This window comes from Triticum aestivum, chromosome 1D, assembly GCF_018294505.1.
Source record: "Triticum aestivum cultivar Chinese Spring chromosome 1D, IWGSC CS RefSeq v2.1, whole genome shotgun sequence".
Lineage (NCBI taxonomy): Eukaryota > Viridiplantae > Streptophyta > Magnoliopsida > Poales > Poaceae > Triticum > Triticum aestivum.
The window spans coordinates 362,264,729-362,283,577 of NC_057796.1; positions in this window are offsets into that span (position 1 = coordinate 362,264,729).

An 18,849-nucleotide genomic window follows, 5' to 3' on the forward strand; every position below is an offset into this window, starting at 1 on the left:
CTGCAAGCACATGCTCCGGTGCACCAAAGTTGGTTGAAAAATCACATGTGTGTCCTTGGGTGAATTTCTAGGTCCATGCAAGAAATTGGAATGAAATTCAAACATCTGGATGTCGTGACTCGGCCGAGAACATCGAGAAACATGGTTTTTAAATTCATGTAAATCCAAAACTCGCCTGGAAATCATGAAACCTGGCATTGTGTCATGTCATGGCACTAACATGTTGTGGTTAAAAATTGGGCCGAATTGGAACAAGTTTTGGTATAAGCTTCTTGCAAATCGAGGTTTCTCTCAAGAAGGCTCGTGGTTTTGAGAGGGAACGTGTCACCTTTGAGTGTGAAACGTTATACACTGCCCCCCTTGAGTTTCTTTACAGAGGCAACATAGAACTACATGAGTGCCCTGTTAAACTTTGGAATTATTCCGGGTTCGTTTGGCCTTTTTATACATTAATAAAGTTTCTGGTCATTTAATGTGTATAATTCAAATTTGAACTGCAAGCACATGCTCCGGTGCACCAAAGTTGGTTCAAAAATCACATGTGTGTCCTTGGGTGAATTTCTAAGTCCCGTGCAAGAAATGGTAAATTCAAACATCTGGGCGTCGTGACTCGGCCGAGAACATCGAGAAACATGGTTTTTAAATTCCTGTAAATCCAAAACTCGCTGGAAATCATGAAACTTGGGATGGTGTCATGTCATGTCACTAACATGTTGTGGTAAAAAATTGGGCCGAATTGGAACAAGTTTTGGTATAAGCTTCTTGCAAACCGGAGCTTCTCTCAAGAAGGCTCTTGGTTCTGAGAGGGAACGTGTCACCTTTGAGTGTGAAACGTTATACGCTGCCCCCTTGAGTTTCTTTACAAAGGCAACATAGAACTACATGAGTGCCCTGTTAAACTTTGGAATATTTCGGGTTCGTTTGGCCTTTTTATACATTAATTGAGTTTCTGGTCATTTAGTGTGCATAATTCAAATTTGAACTACAAGCACATTCTCCCGTGCACCAAAGTTGGTTGAAAAATCACATGTGTGTCCTCGGGTGAATTTATAGGTCCCATGCAAGAAATGGGAATGAAATTCAAACATCTGGGCATCGTGGCTCGATCGAGAACATTGAGAAACTTGGTTTTAAAATTCTTGTAAATCCAAAACACGCCTGAAAATCATGAAACTCGGCATGGTGTCATGTCATGGTACTACCATGCGGTGGTAAATTTTTTGGCCGAATAGGAACAAGTTTGGTATAAGCTTCTTGCAAACCGGAGCTTCTCTCAAGAAGGCTCGTGGTTCCGAGAGGGAACGTGTCACCTTTGTGTGTGAAACGATATACGGTGCCCCCCCTTGATTTTCTTTACAGAGGCAACATATAACTATAGCAGTGTCCTGTTAAATTATGCAATTTTTTTGGGTTCGTTTGGACTTTTTTATACATTGATTGAGTTTCTGGTCATTAATGTGCATAATTCAAATTTGAACTACAAGCACATGCTCCAGTGCACCAAAGTTGGTTGAAAAATCACATGTGTGTGTCCTCGTGTGAATTTCTAGGTCCCATGCAAGAAATGGGAATAAAATTCAAACATCTGTGCGTCGTGGCTCGGCCGAGAACATTGAGAAACTTGATTTTAAAATTCTTGTAAATCCAAAACACGCCTGGAAATCATGAAACTTGGCATGGTGTCATGTCATGGTACTAACATGCCGTGGTAAAAAAATTGGCCGAATTGGAACAAGTTTTCATATAAGCTTCTTGCAAACCGAAGCTTCTCTCACGTGGTTCTGAGAGGGAACGTGTCACCTTTGTGTGCGAAACGATATACGCTGCCCCCCTGATTTTCTTTACAGAGGCAACATAGAACTATATGAGTGTCGTGTTAAATTTTGGAATTATTCCGGGTTCGTTTGGACTTTTTTATACATTAATTGAGTTTTTGGTTATTTAATGTGCATAATTCAGATTTGAACTACAAGCACATGCTCGAGTGCACCAAAGTTGGTTGAAAAATCACATGTGTATCCTCGGGTAAATTTCTAGGTCCCATGCAAGAAATGGGAATGAAATTCAAACATCTAGGTGTCGTGGCTCGGCCGAGAACATTGAGAAACTTGGTTTTCTAATTCCTGTAAATCCAAAACACGCATGAAAATCATGAAACTTGGCTTGGTGTCATGACATGGCACCAACATGCTGTGGTAATTTTTTTGGCCGAATTGGAACAAGTTTTGGTATAAGCTTCTTCCAAACCGGAGCTTCTCTCAAGAAGCTTCATGGTTCCGAGAGGGAACGTATCACCTTTGTGTGCGAAATGATATACGCTACCTCCCCTGATTTTCTTTACAGAGGCAAGATAGAACTATATGAGTGTCGTGTTAAATTTTGGAATTATTCCAAGTTCGTTTGGCCTTTTCTATACATTAATTGAGTTTCTGGTCATTTAATGTGCATAATTCAAATTAGGGGCAGCGTATATTGCCTATGTATAAAAAAGTGCATAATTCATGCCATGTTTCTCAATGTTTCCGGCCGAGCCCCGACACCCAGATGTTTGACACCCTGATTTAATTATTCCGGGTTCGTGGCTCGGCCGGAAACATTGAGAAACTTGGTTTTTCAATTCCTGTAAATCCAAAACACGCATGAAAATCATGAAACTTGGCTTGGTGTCATGACATGGCACCAACATGCTGTGGTAATTTTGCTGTCTGATTTGCGTAGGCGCACCAATTAACAATCAACAAAGTCATTTTGGAACAAGTGTTGTCACGTAACAATTGGAAACACAAGTATTATTGAAACCATGGGCGTTCTACTTACCATTTACATGCTGCCACGCGTCCCCTTTTTTTATTAGCTAGGGGGCGTTGTGCAGGGTAGCTATTTGAGTACGGGAGGCGTGCGATCGGACCCCTACGTGTGCTTATCGGGAGGAGAGCCCTTTGACCTCCATCTGCCACCCACCTCTCTCCCAAGGTCTTCATTAATGGCGCTTGAGCCCCTGTTTAATGGCGTGGCTATGTCTCACTCGACTGGGATTTAAGAGAGAAAAAAGAAAATCTGAAAAGAAAATTTTGCACGGATCTTGATGTAAGATCCGACAGACCTATATAGCATCTACTGCGACTTACTCCCTCCGTCCGGTGAAGAGTGTACATCTAGAGATTTTAGGATAAATTATGAAGTGAAGTAAAAAATGCATTGGAAATGTGCAAGCCACCATCTCTCTCATCTTTAATTACCCAACCCCCAATGAGCTAAGTGTTGGGCAACGTAGTAATTTCAAAAAAATTCCTACGCACACGCAAGATCATGGTGATGCATAGCAACGAGAGGGTAGAGTGTTGTCCACGTACCCTCGTAGACCGACAGCGGAAGCGTTATCACAACGCGGTTGATGTAGTCGTACGTCTTCACGATCCGACCGATCAAGTACCGAACGTACGGCACCTCCAAGTTCTACACACGTTCAGCTCGATGACGTCCCTCGAAGTCCGATCCAGCCGAGTGTTGAGGGAAAGTTTTGTCAGCACGACGGCGTGGTGACGATGATGATGTTCCACCGACGCAGGGCTTCGCCTAAGTTCCGCGACGGTATTATCGAGGTGTAATCTGGTGGAGGGGGGCACCGCACACGGCTAAAATATCGTATATCAAGTGTGTTCTTAGGTGCCCCCCTGCCCCCGTATATAAAGGAGCAAGGGGGAGGCCAGCTGCCCTAGGCGCGCCAAGGAGAGAGGGGGAGTCCTCCTCCTAGTAGGAGTAGGACTCCCCTTTCCTAGTCCTACTAGGAAAGAAGGGGGGAAGGAAAGAGAGGGAGAGGGAGAGCGAAAGGGGGCTGCGCCCCCCTCTCCTAGTCCAACTAGGATTCCCCTTGGGAGGGGGCGCGCCACCTCCTGGCTGCTGCCCTCTCTCCCCCTCAAGGCCCACCGAGGCCCAATACTTCCCCGGGGGGTTCCGGTAACCCTCCGGCACTCCGGTTTAATCCGAAACTTCTCCGGAACACTTCCGGTGTCCGAATATAGTCGTCCAATATATCAATCTTTACGTCTCAACCATTTCGAGACTCCTCGTCATGTCCGTGATCACATCCGGGACTCCGAACAACCTTCGGTACATCAAATCACATAAACTCATAATATAACTATCATCGTAACTTTAAGCGTGCGGACCCTTTGGGTTCGAGAACTATGTAGACATGACTGAGACACCTCTCCGGTCAATAACCAATAGCGGGACCTCGATGCCCATATTGGCTCCCACATATTCTACGAAGATCTTTATCGGTCAGACCGCATAACAACGTACGTTGTTCCCTTTGTCATCGGTATGTTACTTGCCCGAGATTCGATCGTCGGTATCTCGATACCTAGTTCAATCTCGTTACCGAAGAGTCTCTTTACTCGTTCCGTAATACATCATCCCGCAACCAACTCATTAGTCACAATGCTTGCAAGGCTTATAGTGATGTGCATTATCGAGTGGGCCCAGAGATACCTCTCCGACAATCGGAGTGACAAATCCTAATCTCGAAATACGCCCTTTATAATCACCTAGTTACGTTGTGACGTTTGGTAGCACACAAAGTGTTCCTCCGGTAAACGGGAGTTGCATAATCTCATAGTCATAGGAACATGTATAAGTCATGAAGAAAGCAATAGCAACATACTAAACGATCGGGTGCTAAGCTAACGTAATGGGTCATGTCAATCACGTCATTCTCCTAATGAGGTGATCCTGTTAATCAAATGACAACTCATGTCAATGGCTAGGAAACATAACCATCTTTGATTAACGAGCTAGTCAAGTAGAGGCATACTAGTGACACTCTGTTTGTCTATGTATTCACACATGTATTATGTTTCCGGTTAATACAATTCTAGCATGAATAATAAACATTTATCATGATATAAGGAAATATATAATACTTTATTATTGCCTCTAGGGCATATTTCCTTCAGTCTCCCACTTGCACTAGAGTCAATAATCTAGATTACATAGTAATGATTCTTACACCCATGGAGTATTGGTGTTGATCATGTTTTGCTCGTGGAAGAGGCTTAGTCAACGGGTCTGCTACATTCAGATCCGTATGTATCTTGCAAATTTCTATGTCTCCCACCTGGACTAAATCCCGGATGCAATTGAAGCGTCTTCTGATGTGCTTGGTTCTCTTGTGAAATCTGGATTCCTTTGCTAAGGCAATTGCACCAGTATTATCACAAAAGATTTTCATTGGTCCCGATGTACTAGGTATGACACCTAGATCAAATATGAACTCCTTCATCCAGACTCCTTCATTCGCTGCTTCCGAAGCAGCTATGTATTCCGCTTCACACGTAGATCCCGCCACGACACTTTGCTTGGAACTGCACCAACTGACAGCTCCACCGTTCAATGTAAATACGTATCCGGTTTGCGATTTCGAATCGTCCGGATCAGTGTCAAAGCTTGCATCAACGTAACCCCTTACGATGAGCTCTTTGTCACCTCCATATACGAGAAACATATCCTTAGTCCTTTTCAGGTATTTTAGGATGTTCTTGACCGCTGTCCAGTGATCCACTCCTGGATTACTTTGGTACCTCCCTGCTAAACTTATAGCTAGGGACACATCAGGTCTGGTACACAGCATTGCATACATGATAGAGCCTATGGCTGAAGCATAGGGAACATCTTTCATCTTCTCTCTATCTTCTGCAGTGGTCGGGCATTGAGTCTTACTCAATCTCACACCTTGTAGTACAGGCAAGAACCCTTTCTTTGCTTGATCCATTTTGAACTTCTTCAAAACTTTGTCAAGGTATGTGCTTTGTGAAAGTCCAATTAAGCGTCTTGATCTATCTCTATAGATCTTAATGCCTAATATATATGCAGCTTCACCGAGGTCTTTCATTGAAAAACTCTTATTCAAGTATCCCTTTATGCTATCCATAAATTCTATATCATTTCCAATCAGTAATATGTCATCCACATATAATATCAGAAATGCTATTGAGCTCCCACTCACTTTCTTGTAAATACAGGCTTCTCCAAAAGTCTGTATAAAACCAAATGCTTTGATCACACTATCAAAGCGTTTACTCCAACTCCGAGAGGCTTGAACCAGTCCATAAATGGATCGCTGGAGCTTGCACACTTTGTTAGCTCCCTTTGGATCGACAAAACCTTCCGGTTGCATCATATACAACTCTTCTTCCAGAAATCCATTCAGGAACGCAGTTTTGACATCCATTTGCCAAATTTCATAATCATAAAATGCGGCAATTGCTAACATGATTCGGACAGACTTAAGCATCGCTACGGGTGAGAAGGTCTCATCGTAGTCAATCCCTTGAACTTGTCGAAAACCTTTTGCAACAAGTCGAGCTTTATAGACAGTAACATTACCATCAGCGTCAGTCTTCTTCTTGAAAATCCATTTATTTTCAATGGCTTGCCGACCATCGGGCAAGTCAACCAAAGTCCATACTTTGTTCTCATACATGGACCCCATCTCGGATTTCATGGCTTCAAGCCATTTTGCGGAATCTGGGCTCACCATCGCTTCTTCATAGTTCGTAGGTTCGCCATGGTCTAGTAACATGACCTCCAGAACAGGATTACCGTACCACTCTGGTGCGGATCTTGATCTAGTTGACCTACGAAGTTCAGTAATAACTTGATCTGAAGTTTCATGATCATTATCATTAACTTCCTCAATTCTTGGTGTAGGTGTCGCAGAAACTGATTTCCGCGATGATCTACTTTCCAATAAGGGAGCAGGTACAGTTACCTCATCAAGTTCTACTTTCCTCCCACTCACATCTTTCGAGAGAAACTCCTTCTCTAGAAAGGATCCATTCCTAGCAATGAATATCTTGCCTTCAGATCTATGATAGAAGGTGTACCCAACGGTCTCCTTTGGGTATCCTATGAAGACACATTTCTCCGATTTAGGTTCGAGCTTATTAGGGTGAAGTTTCTTCACATAAGCATCGCAACCCCAAACTTTAAGATACGACAACTTTGGTTTCTTGCCAAACCATAGTTCAAAAGGCGTCGTCTCAACGGATTTCGATGGTGTCCTATTTAGAGTGAATGCAGCCGTCTCTAAAGCATAACCCCAAAACGATAGCGGTAAATCAGTAAGAGACATCATAGTTCGCACCATATCTAATAAAGTACGATTACGACGTTCGGACACACCATTACGCTGTGGTGTTCCGGGTGGCGTGAGTTGCGAAACTATTCCGCATTGTTTCAAATGTAGACCAAACTCGTAACTCAAATATTCTCTTCCACGATCAGATCATAGGAATTTTATTTTCTTGTTACGATGATTTTCAACTTCACTCTGAAATTCTTTGAACTTTTCAAATGTTTCAGACTTATGTTTCATTAAGTAGATATACCCATATCTGCTCAAATCATCTGTGAAGGTGAGAAAATAACGATATCCGCCACGAGCCTCAATATTCATCGGACCACACACATCTGTATGTATGATTTCCAACAAATCTGTTGCTCTCTCCATAGTTCCGGAGAACGGTGTTTTGGTCATCTTGCCCATAAGGCACGGTTCGCAAGTACCAAGTGATTCCAAAATTCCATCAGTATGGAGTTTCTTCATGCACTTTACACCGATATGACCCAAACGGCAGTGCCACAAATAAGTTGCACTGTCATTATTAACTCTGCATCTTTTGGCTTCAACATTATGAATATGTGTATCACTACTATCGAGATTCATTAAAAATAGACCACTCTTCAAGGGTGCATGACCATAAAAGATATTATTCATATAAATAGAACAACCATTATTCTCTGATTTAAATGAATAACCGTCTCGCATTAAACAAGATGCAGATATAATGTTCATGCTCAACGCTGGCACCAAATAACAATTATTTAGGTCTAAAACTAATCCTGAAGGTAGATGTAGAGGTAGCGTGCCGACGGCGATCACATCGACTTTGGAACCATTTCCCACGCGCATCGTCACCTCGTCCTTAGCCAAACTTCGCTTAATCCGTAGCCCCTGTTTCGAGTTGCAAATATTAGCAACAGAACCAGTATCAAATACCCAGGTGCTACTGCGAGTATTAGTAAGGTACACATCAATAACATGTATATCACATATACCTTTGTTAACCTGGCCATCCTTCTTATCTGCCAAATACTTGGGGCAGTTCCGCTTCTAGTGGCCAGTCTGCTTACAGTAGAAGCACTCAGTTTCAGGCTTAGGTCCAGACTTGGATTTCTTCTCCTGAACAGCAACTTGCTTGCTGTTTTTCTTGAAGTTCCCTTTCTTCTTCCCTTTGCCCTTTTTCTTGAAACTAGTGGTTTTACTGACCATCAACACTTGATGCTCCTTTTTGATTTCTACCTCCGCTGCCTTTAGCATTGCGAAGAGCTCGGGAATCGTCTTATCCATCCCTTGCATGTTATAGTTCATCACGAAGCTCTTGTAGCTTGGTGGCAGTGATTGAAGAATTCTGTCAATGACGCAATCATCCGGAAGTTGAACTCCCAGTTGAATGAGGTGATTATTATACCCAGACATTCTGAGTATATGCTCACTGACAGAACTATTCTCTTCCATCTTGCAGCTATAGAACTTATTGGAGACTTCATATCTCTCAATCCGGGCATTTGCTTGAAATATTAACTTCAACTCCTGGAACATCTCATATGCTCCATGACGTTCAAAACGTCGTTGAAGTCCCGGTTCTAAGCCGTAAAGCATGGCACACTGAACTATTGAGTAGTCATCAGCTTTGTTTTGCCAGACGTTCATAACTTCTGGCGTAGCTCTTGCAGGAGGCCTGACACCTAGCGGTGCTTCTAGGACGTAATTCTTCTGTGCAGCAATGAGGATAATCCTCAAGTTACGGACCCAGTCCGTGTAATTGCTACCATCATCTTTCAACTTAACTTTCTCAAGGAACGCATTAAAATTCAACGGAACAACAACACGGGCCATTTATCTACAATTAACATAGACAAGCAAGATACTATCAGCTACTAAGTTCATGATAAATTTAAGTTCAATTAATCATATTACTTAAGAACTCCCACTTAGATAGACATCTCTCTAATCATCTAAGTGATTACGTGATCCAAAGCAACTAAACCATGTCCGATTAACACGTGAGATGGAGTAGTTTCAATGGTGAACATCACTATGTTGATCATATCTACTATATGATTCACGCTCGACCTTTCGGTCGCTGTGTTCCGAGGCCATATCTATACATATGCTAGGCTCGTCAAGTTTAACCTGAGTATTCCGCGTGTGCAACTGTTTTGCACCCGTTGTATTTGAACGTAGAGCCTATCACACCCGATTAACACGTGGTGTCTCAGCACGAAGAACTTTCGCAACGGTGCATACTCAGGGAGAACACTTTTGTCTTGAAATTTTAGTGAGAGATCATCTTATAATGCTATCGTCAATCAAAGCAAGATAAGATGCATAAAGGATTAACATCACATGCAATCAATATAAGTGATATGATATGGCCATCATCATCTTGTGCTTGTGATCTCCATCTCCGAAGCACCGTGCTCGTGATCTCCATCTCCGAAGCACCGTCATGATCACCATCGTCACCGGCTCGACACCTTGATCTCCATCGTAGTATCGTTGTCGTCTCGCCAACTTATTGCTTTTAGGACTATCGCTACCGCTTAGTGATAAAGTAAAACTATTACATGGCGATTGCATCTCATACAATAAAGCGACAACCATATGGCTCCTGCCAGTTGCCGATAACTCGGTTACAAAACATGATCATCTCATACAACACATTATATCACATCATGTCTTGACCATATCACATCACAACATGCCCTGCAAAAACAAGTTAGACGTCCTCTACTTTGTTGTTGCATGTTTTACGTGGCTGCTACGGGCTTAGCAAGAACCGTTCTTACCTACGCATCAAAACCACAACGATAGTTTGTCAAGTTGGTGCTGTTTTAACCTTCGCAAGGACCGGGCGTAGCCACACTCGGTTCAACTAAAGTGAGAGAGACAGACACCCGCCAGTCACCTTTAAGCAACGAGTGCTCCGAATGGTGAAACCAGTCTCGCGTAAGCGTACGCGTAATGTCGGTCCGGGCCGCTTCATCTCACAATACTGCTGAACCAAAGTATGACATGCTGGTAAGCAGTATGACTTATATCGCCCACAACTCACTTGTGTTTTACTCGTGCATAGCATCAACGCATAAAACCAGGCTCGGATGCCACTGTTGGGCAACGTAGTAATTTCAAACAATTTCCTACGCACATGCAAGATCATGGTGATGCATAGCAACGAGAGGGTAGAGTGTTGTCCACGTACCCTCGTAGACCGACAGCGGAAGCGTTATCACAACGCAGTTGATGTAGTCGTACGTCTTCACGATCCGACCGATCAAGTACCGAACGTACGGCACCTCCAAGTTCTACACACGTTCAGCTCGATGACGTCCCTCGAACTCCGATCCAGCCGAGTGTTGAGGGAGAGTTTCGTCAGCACGACAGCGTGGTGACGATGATGATGTTCCACCGACGCAGGGCTTCGCCTAAGCTCCGCGACGGTATTATCGAGGTGTAATCTGGTGGAGGGGGCACCGCACACGGCTAAAATATCGTATATCAAGTGTGTTCTTAGGTGCCCCCTGCCCCCGTATGTAAAGGAGCAAGGGGGAGGCCGGCTGCCCTAGGCGCGCCAAGGAGAGAGGGGAGTCCTCCTCCTAGTAGGAGTAGGACTCCCCTTTCCTAGTCCTACTAGGAAAGAAGGGGGGAAGGAAAGAGAGGGAGAGGGAGAGGGGGCTGCGCCCCCCTCTCCTAGTCCAACTAGGATTCCCCTTGGGAGGGGGCGCGCCACCTCCTGGCTGCTGCCCTCTCTCTCCCCTCAAGGCCCACCGAGGCCCAATACTTCCCCGGGGGGTTCCCGTAACCCTCCGGCACTCTGGTTTAATCCGAAACTTCTCCGGAACACTTCCGGTGTCCGAATATAGTCGTCCAATATATCAATCTTTACGTCTCGACCATTTCGAGACTCCTCGTCATGTCCGTGATCACATCCGGGACTCTGAACAACCTTCGGTACATCAAATCACATAAACTCATAATATAACTATCATCGTAACTTTAAGCGTGCGGATCCTTTGGGTTCGAGAACTATGTAGACATGACTGAGACACCTCTCCGGTCAATAACCAATATCGGGACCTGGATGCCCATATTGGCTCCCACATATTCTACGAAGATCTCTATCGGTCAGACCGCATAACAACATACGTTGTTCCCTTTGTCATCGGTATGTTACTTGCCCGAGATTCGATCGTCGGTATCTCGATACCTAGTTCAATCTCGTTACCGGAAAGTCTCTTTACTCGTTCCGTAATACATCATCCCGCAACTAACTCATTAGTCACAATGCTTGCAAGGCTTATAGTGATGTGCATTATCGAGTGGGCCCAGAGATACCTCTCCAACAATCGGAGTGACAAATCCTAATCTCGAAATACGCCAACCCAACAAGTACCTTTGGAGACACCTGTAGAGCACCTTTATAATCACCCAGTTACGTTGTGACGTTTGGTAGCACACAAAGTTTTCCTCCGGTAAACGGGAGTTGCATAATCTCATAGTCATAGGAACATGTATAAGTCATGAAGAAAGCAATAGCAACATACTAAACGATCGGGTGCTAAGCTAACGTAATGGGTCATGTCAATCACGTCATTCTCCTAATGAGGTGACCCCGTTAATCAAATGACAACTCATGTCAATGGCTAGGAAACATAACCATCTTTGATTAACGAGCTAGTCAAGTAGAGGCATACTAGTGACACTCTGTTTGTCTATGTATTCACACATGTATTATGTTTCTGGTTAATACAATTCTAGCATGAATAATAAACATTTATCATGATATAAGGAAATATATAATACTTTATTATTGCCTCTAGGGCATATTTCCTTCACTAAGTGCATGTAGAAATTAAGAAGACCATGTGTATATTGTTATTGGTCTTGATTACCGTGTGATGAGAGAGAAGTATTTTTTTCTACTTTAAAGTGCATTGGAAAGATAGAAGTACACTCTTTTGTCGACAAATTTTGAAGCCAAACATACAATCTTCACCGGACGGAGGGAGTATAGCAAGACTGATGAATATATAAGGACAATGACAGTGGATAATAATTTTCTTACATAATTAGGAATATAATTAAAAAACCACACGCAGCTACGCCCAAAATACACAAGGGCAAAAGAAGAAGGAAGACGCATACAACGATCTGGCTCACTGATCTCTACTTTCTTTAGGCGCTGCAGGTCGCAGAGACTAGTCCTCGCGGCGAGCGGCGACGATCTCTTTCATCAGTTTCATGTCCTTAATACGTTGCTTGGCAGCATCCACGGATTCCTCCACCAACCTTTTGCGCTCGATGCGGAGCATGGCATTCTCGTCCATAAGTTTCTTGATGATCACGCCCGTCCTCTGCAACAAGGCAGCGGTCTCCTCCACATGGTTCGCCCTTTCGGCGATCTTCGCCCTCAGCAGGTCGCGCTCGGCCCGGAGCTTCGTATTACCCTCCCCTGGTTGTCGGATGATGCCGGTAGCCTCGTCCTACAACCTCGCCCAGCCGGAGATCTGATCCATCTGGCTATGGACGATCGCATGCATGCACCTGTAAGAGTCCTCGCTTGCCCGCGAGAAATTTTCCCAGGCCGCCGCGGCGCGGCGGGACCTCCGGGTTGCTTCAGCGGCGCGGCGAGACATCTCTGATGCTTCCGCGGCGTGGTCGGACCAGTCTGCTACGTCGACGATGCGGCGGGACCTTCGTGCTGCTTCGGTGTCGCGGCGGGACCTCTGTGCTGCTACTGTCACGTGGCTGGACATGTCGGCTGCTATTGCGGCGAGGTGGGACATCTCTCGTGCTTCCGCTTCCATGCCCGCCTCTCCCTGGTGGAAATCTCTCGACCCAAAACTCACGCTGGCCATGGCGGACGCAAGGGAACGATGCTGAATGACTTGATTGGTTTTTGTGGATGAGGGTTGAGGAGGAATGTCCAGTCATCTTGGCATAGTAGTATTTATAACCGAGTACTAATACGCTCCTAAGTGTGAAACCGTTTAGGTTGTTGTAAGTGCATCTAGTGCCCCTTACGGATTTTGGTGTATTGAAGACTTATAGGTTAAGGAACTAATGCGTTTGTGACTATACACAGGTCTATAAGTCTATGAGCAGTTTGATATTTACAGAGAAAGTCGACCCCTAAAAATGAATGTCTTCAACTGAAGACTTTGGCTTTCTGAAGTCTTTGAAAGTGAAGAAATTGGTGTGACCGTGAAGACTTAATATTCATGCAAGGAATATGAAGCGTGAAGACTTTTATTTTCGTAGTTTTTTTTTCTCTTTCTTGAGTCATAGGAAACACCGTAATGTTAAAGGGGTCGAGGTAAAACTAACGAAAAGTTTCCAAGTGATGCTCATCTCAAAATCCTACACCTACCCAATCCTTTCGAGTGAAGTCATTGGAAATCTCATACAGTTCAGTCAATTTCTTCAGTGACAGAGACGAAGATCTTCTAGTCTCTGAGGAATTTGTTCTGACTGAGGAGTTAGGAATTCGCTAGTATGGATTGCCTACAAGTGAGGAACATGATAGCCCTAAGGAATTTGATACTCAAATATCCGACCGTTGCTGTGCTACGCGCCAGCTGTCCCAAAATATCTACCCACCTAACGGTCATGTCACTGAAGGGCATTTATGTCTTATCATGTCAGGTTGCTCCCTAGGCTATAAATAGCCGCCCCCTACAAACACTAGCTGGTTAGCTGCTCCGAGAGAAACTGACACTTGTCATTGAGAGCATCCCATCCTCCGAGGACTTTGAGCGAAAATCATCAAGTGAGGAAAACCCTAACCCAAACACCTACAAACCCAAAGTGATTGAGCATCACTGAAGAGATTGTTCCTGTGTGGAACCGACGCTTGTTACCTTTGAGGACCGTGTATCCTCCAGACGGTTAGGCGTCATGGTCTAGAGCATCCAAGAGGAATTTGTGGATCGCTGAGTGACCGAGTTTGTGAAAGTTTGGAAGTCACCTGAAGACTTACCACGAGTGATTGGGCAAGGTCTGTGTGACCTTAGCTCAAGGATAATATGGTGAGGACTGTGTGTCCTCAGATTTAAATACCTAGTCGCTCCAATCAGACGTACGACTGTCACAGCAGTTGGAATTGGTCTACCAAATCATTGTCTTCACCGAGCTACTGGTTCTATTTCCTCAACCCTTCCATTTCCTCATTACTATGTTGTTATACTTGATCATTTCTGTTCAAAGACTTTGACTAAAGACTTTCTCAATTTCCTCAGTTCAAATTCTTCAGTCACCTTGTCTTCAGCCTGCTTATCATGTGTTTACGCTACTTGTGCTCTGTGTTTGTTTTCATTTCATCATGATGACTATGCTGTTACTCTGTTATGCTTACACTTGAGTACTTATTTTGCTGCTTGTAGTTCGTCACTTAGGAATTTCCTCACCCTGAAATTCCTGAGTGACGAATTTGTAAAAATCTCCTATTCACTCCCCCCTCTAGTCAATATAACGCACTTTCAATTGGTATCAGACCAAGGTACTCCCTTGTTCTGTGTGATTTTGGTTTAACCGCCTGGAGTTTTAGTTATGTCGACCGCAGGAATGAAGAAAGTGACACGCCCCATCTTTGTCGGTCATGATTATCCCAAGTGGAAGGCCATGATGAAGAAGCGCCTCATGGCGATGAACAGCAAACTGTGGACCGTCACTGAGATTGGTCTTACTGATCTATGCAAGATGGCGGAGGTTGATGATATTCGCAAGTACACTCTACTTAACCTCACGGCGAAGGACATCATCTGCTCCTGTTTGTCCCAAAATCAGTTCAGGAACATTATGCATCTCAACCACATGAAGCTTATCTGGGACCGACTCTCTGAGGTCTATGAAGGTCATAGAACTCGTCATGATCCCTGGTTTGAGGATTACAAGGAATCGCTCAAGGCGATGACTTTCGATCCAAAATCATCATGCTCTGCACCATGCCTTTTGGCAAAAGGTGTCAATGTGACTGAATGCTACCTATCTGAGTCTAGTGATGATGAATCTGGTGATGAATTTGGACCCAGTTATACCAAACTTGCTTCCCTTGCCACTAAACAACAAAGAGCTTTGAAAAAAGTTCAAAACATGGTTGATGAGAGCGATGATATGTTGGCTAAAGAAATGGATCGCACTCAAACCTTGACTGATAATCTTCAGAGACTTCAGTCCAAGTTTGATAACCTTTAGAGTCATCATAACACTCTCTTATCTGATCATGAGAAGCTTTCTTATGAATTTCTTCAAAGAAAGCAAGGTCTTGAGAAGCTAAGGGAGAGTTATGAAGATCTTCAGAAGGAACGTGATTCATTGCTTGCTCAACAGATCAGTGCCTCTCAGGAAGAATTCATTCCACCATGTTTGAAATGCATTTAACGTGAATATGCTAATTCTTCACCTGAAAGTTCAAATGCTTCTATTGCTGCAAATTCTTCAACTGTCTCTGCTATCACTAATTCCTCATCTGAGGATGCTGCTAGTATCACTGACAATGCAGGGCTGAAGGAATTGTATTTGACAGGCATGTACAAAAGCCTCAAAGGGCATCAGGCACTTCGTGATGTGCCTAAGAAGCAGATCCTCAACAGAAACCCTAGGAAAGAGGGTATTGCCTCTGAGAGGAAACTCAATGCTGATGGGACCTACTGGAAACCTGAGCAGTATCCCAAAACCACATGGGTTGCTGCAAAGGGACCTCCCGTAGATCCATCTACTTTATCTGGCTTTACATGTGAATCTTCATATTCTTCTGATGAGTCATTTGACTCCAACTATAAACTGTTCAAAAATCAGAATGGTGAAGTATTTGCTAGATATGTTGGCACTAACTGCAGGAATGGTCCCCCTATGAAGAAAATCTGGGTTCCCAAAAGGTGCCTTGAAAGTCTTCAGGTGAATGTCATCATGACACCACCTGTGAAGAATAGGAACCCCAGACCAAAGTCTTCATACAGACCAAAGTCTTCATATGGATCAAAGTCCTCATATGAACATCATTGTGCTAACTCTTCTATTTTGCAGGGAAAGCCTAAGGGCTATGAATACGTGCATTATTCTTCAAACATTATGTTCATAAGTCCTGGAAGAATTTCTCTGCTTATTTATATGCTTACCCTAACCCCTCTTATGTGAAACGAAGTGGATTGGCTTCTATGCCACCTTTCTCTTATGGAGCTCGCAGAATGATGGACTCTTTGCCACCCCTCCAGATGTGGGTGGTGAAGAAAAAGAACTAATCTCTTATGCAGGGTCAGGTCTCCAGACGTACTTAAAACGTCTGAAGAATTTGCTGGAGGCCTGAATGTGCTTGAAAGGACGCAAGCTAATCATGAAGAAATGAATTTTCATTTCTCTTGTCATATACTTCAGTGATGAAGTATATGAGTCCGTAAGTTGCACCAATTTATCTGCAGGATGATCAACCAAAAGCTACCGAGTGGGTCCTCGATAGTGGATGTACAAATCACATGACTGGTGACAGGAACTTATTGATGGACACTGCCTTATCTCCATCGCATCTGAAGCATATCACCTACGCTGACAAAGGCAAAAGCAAGGTATTGGGTCTAGGTAAGGTTGCGATCTCAAAGGATCGACACATGGACAAAGTCATGCTTGTCGAGTCCTTAGGATTCAACCTCATGTCTGTCTCAATGCTTTGTGATCTTGACATGGTTGTAGTCTTTGGCAAGTATCGTTGTGTTGTGATCATGTAAGCTGACCATTCCAAAGTCTTCGAAGGCTTTAGGAGAGGAGATCTGTATATTGTTGATTTGTCTACAGGACCACAACCTGCTACTTGTCTTCTTGCAAAAGCTTCAGAAGGCTGGCTATGGCATCGACAACTTGGTCATGCTGGCATGAGGAACTTGCACACGCTCGCGAAGAAGAAGCATGTCATTGACATCGAGGATGTCAAATTCCTCAAGGATCACATGTGTGGATCTTGTGAAGCTGGAAAGATGACCAAGGCCAAGCATCGCTCAAAGACCATCATGACTACCACTCGTCCATTTGAATTGCTTCACATGGATCTCTTTGTCCCTACTCATTATGCCACATTCACTAATGTTGCATCTTTATATGGCTTTGTTATTGTTGATGACTATTCTCGTTATACATGGGTGCATATCGTCACTTACAAATATGAAGTGCAGGAAGTCTTCAAACTATTTTCCTCGAGGGCTTCAACCAACTTTGGTGTGAAGATCAAGCACATCAGAAGTGACAATGGGACCGAGTTCAAGAATACTGGTCTTGATAACTATCTTGATGAACTTGGTATTACTCATGAGTTATCTGCTCCTTATACTCCTCAGCGGAATGGCGTCGTGGAGCGCAAGAACAGGACTCTTGTTGAGATGGCTCGCGCTATGCTTGATGAATACAAGACGCCTCGTCACTTTTGGCCCGAGGCAATTGATACTACGTGCCACATCATCAACAGGGTATATCTTCACAAATTCTTCAAAAAGACCTCATATGAACTCCTCACTGACAAGAAACCCAATGTGAGTTATTTCAAAGTCTTCGGTGCTAAATGTTGGATTAGAGATCCTCATCACAATTCAAAATTTGCACCGAAAGCACATGAAGGTTTTATGCTTGGTTACGGAAAGGACTCACACACCAACAGAGTCTTCAACACCGTTCATCACAAGGTTGTTGAAACTGTAGATTTGCGGTTCGATGAAACTAATGGCTCGCAAAGAGAGAACCTACCTCCCGTGCTAGATGAAAAGTCACCTGAGGAATCCATCAAGTTCAAGGCTACTGAGGATGTCATTCCTACCAAAGAATCTGCTGAAGAAGTCATTCCAGAACGTGAAGAACAGGAAGCTGGTGCACCTGAAGAAAATGGCTTTGAAGAAAATGCTGAGCCAACTCTTCGCCGTTAACCCGCTCATCCTCGCATCGCAAATGAAGTGCAGATCAAGAAAATCATCAGCGACATCAACGCACCAGGTCCTCTCACACGCTCAAAAGCTTCACGTTTGTCTAACTTTTGTGGGCACTTTGCTTTTGTCTCTATTACAAAGCCCGCCAAAGTAGATGAGGCATTTCTGGAGCCTGAGTGGATTCAAGCGATGCAAGAGGAATTACATCAGTTCGAGCTCAACAATAACTGGGAACTTGTCAAGCGACCAGACCCTCGCAAGCACAATACCATCGGCACCAAATGGATCTACCGCAACAAGCAAGATGAAAATGGCCTTGTGGTGAGGAATAAGGCACGGCTTGTAGCTCAAGGCTACACACAGGTTGAAGGAATTGATTTCGATGAAACTTTTGCACCTGTTGCTAGACTTGAGGCTATTCGCATATTGCTCGCTTATGCTAACCATCATAATATCATCTTATATGTGAAAAGTGCATTCCTCAATGGTAAGCTTGAGGAAGAAGTATGTGTTGCTCAACCCCCAGGTTTTGAAGATCCAAAGCATCCTGACAAAGTCTTCAGACTCAATAAGGCCCTCTATGGCCTCAAGCAGGCCCCTCGGGCGTGGTATGATACTTTGAAGGAATTCCTCATGAAGAAAGGCTTCAAACCAGGTTCACTTGACCCAACTCTTTTCACCAAAACCTATGATGATGAATTATTCATGTGCCAAATATATGTTGATGATATTATCTTTGGTTGTACTGACCAACATTACAGTGATGAATTTGCCTATATGATGAGTGAGGAATATCAAATGTCTATGATGGGAGAATTCAAA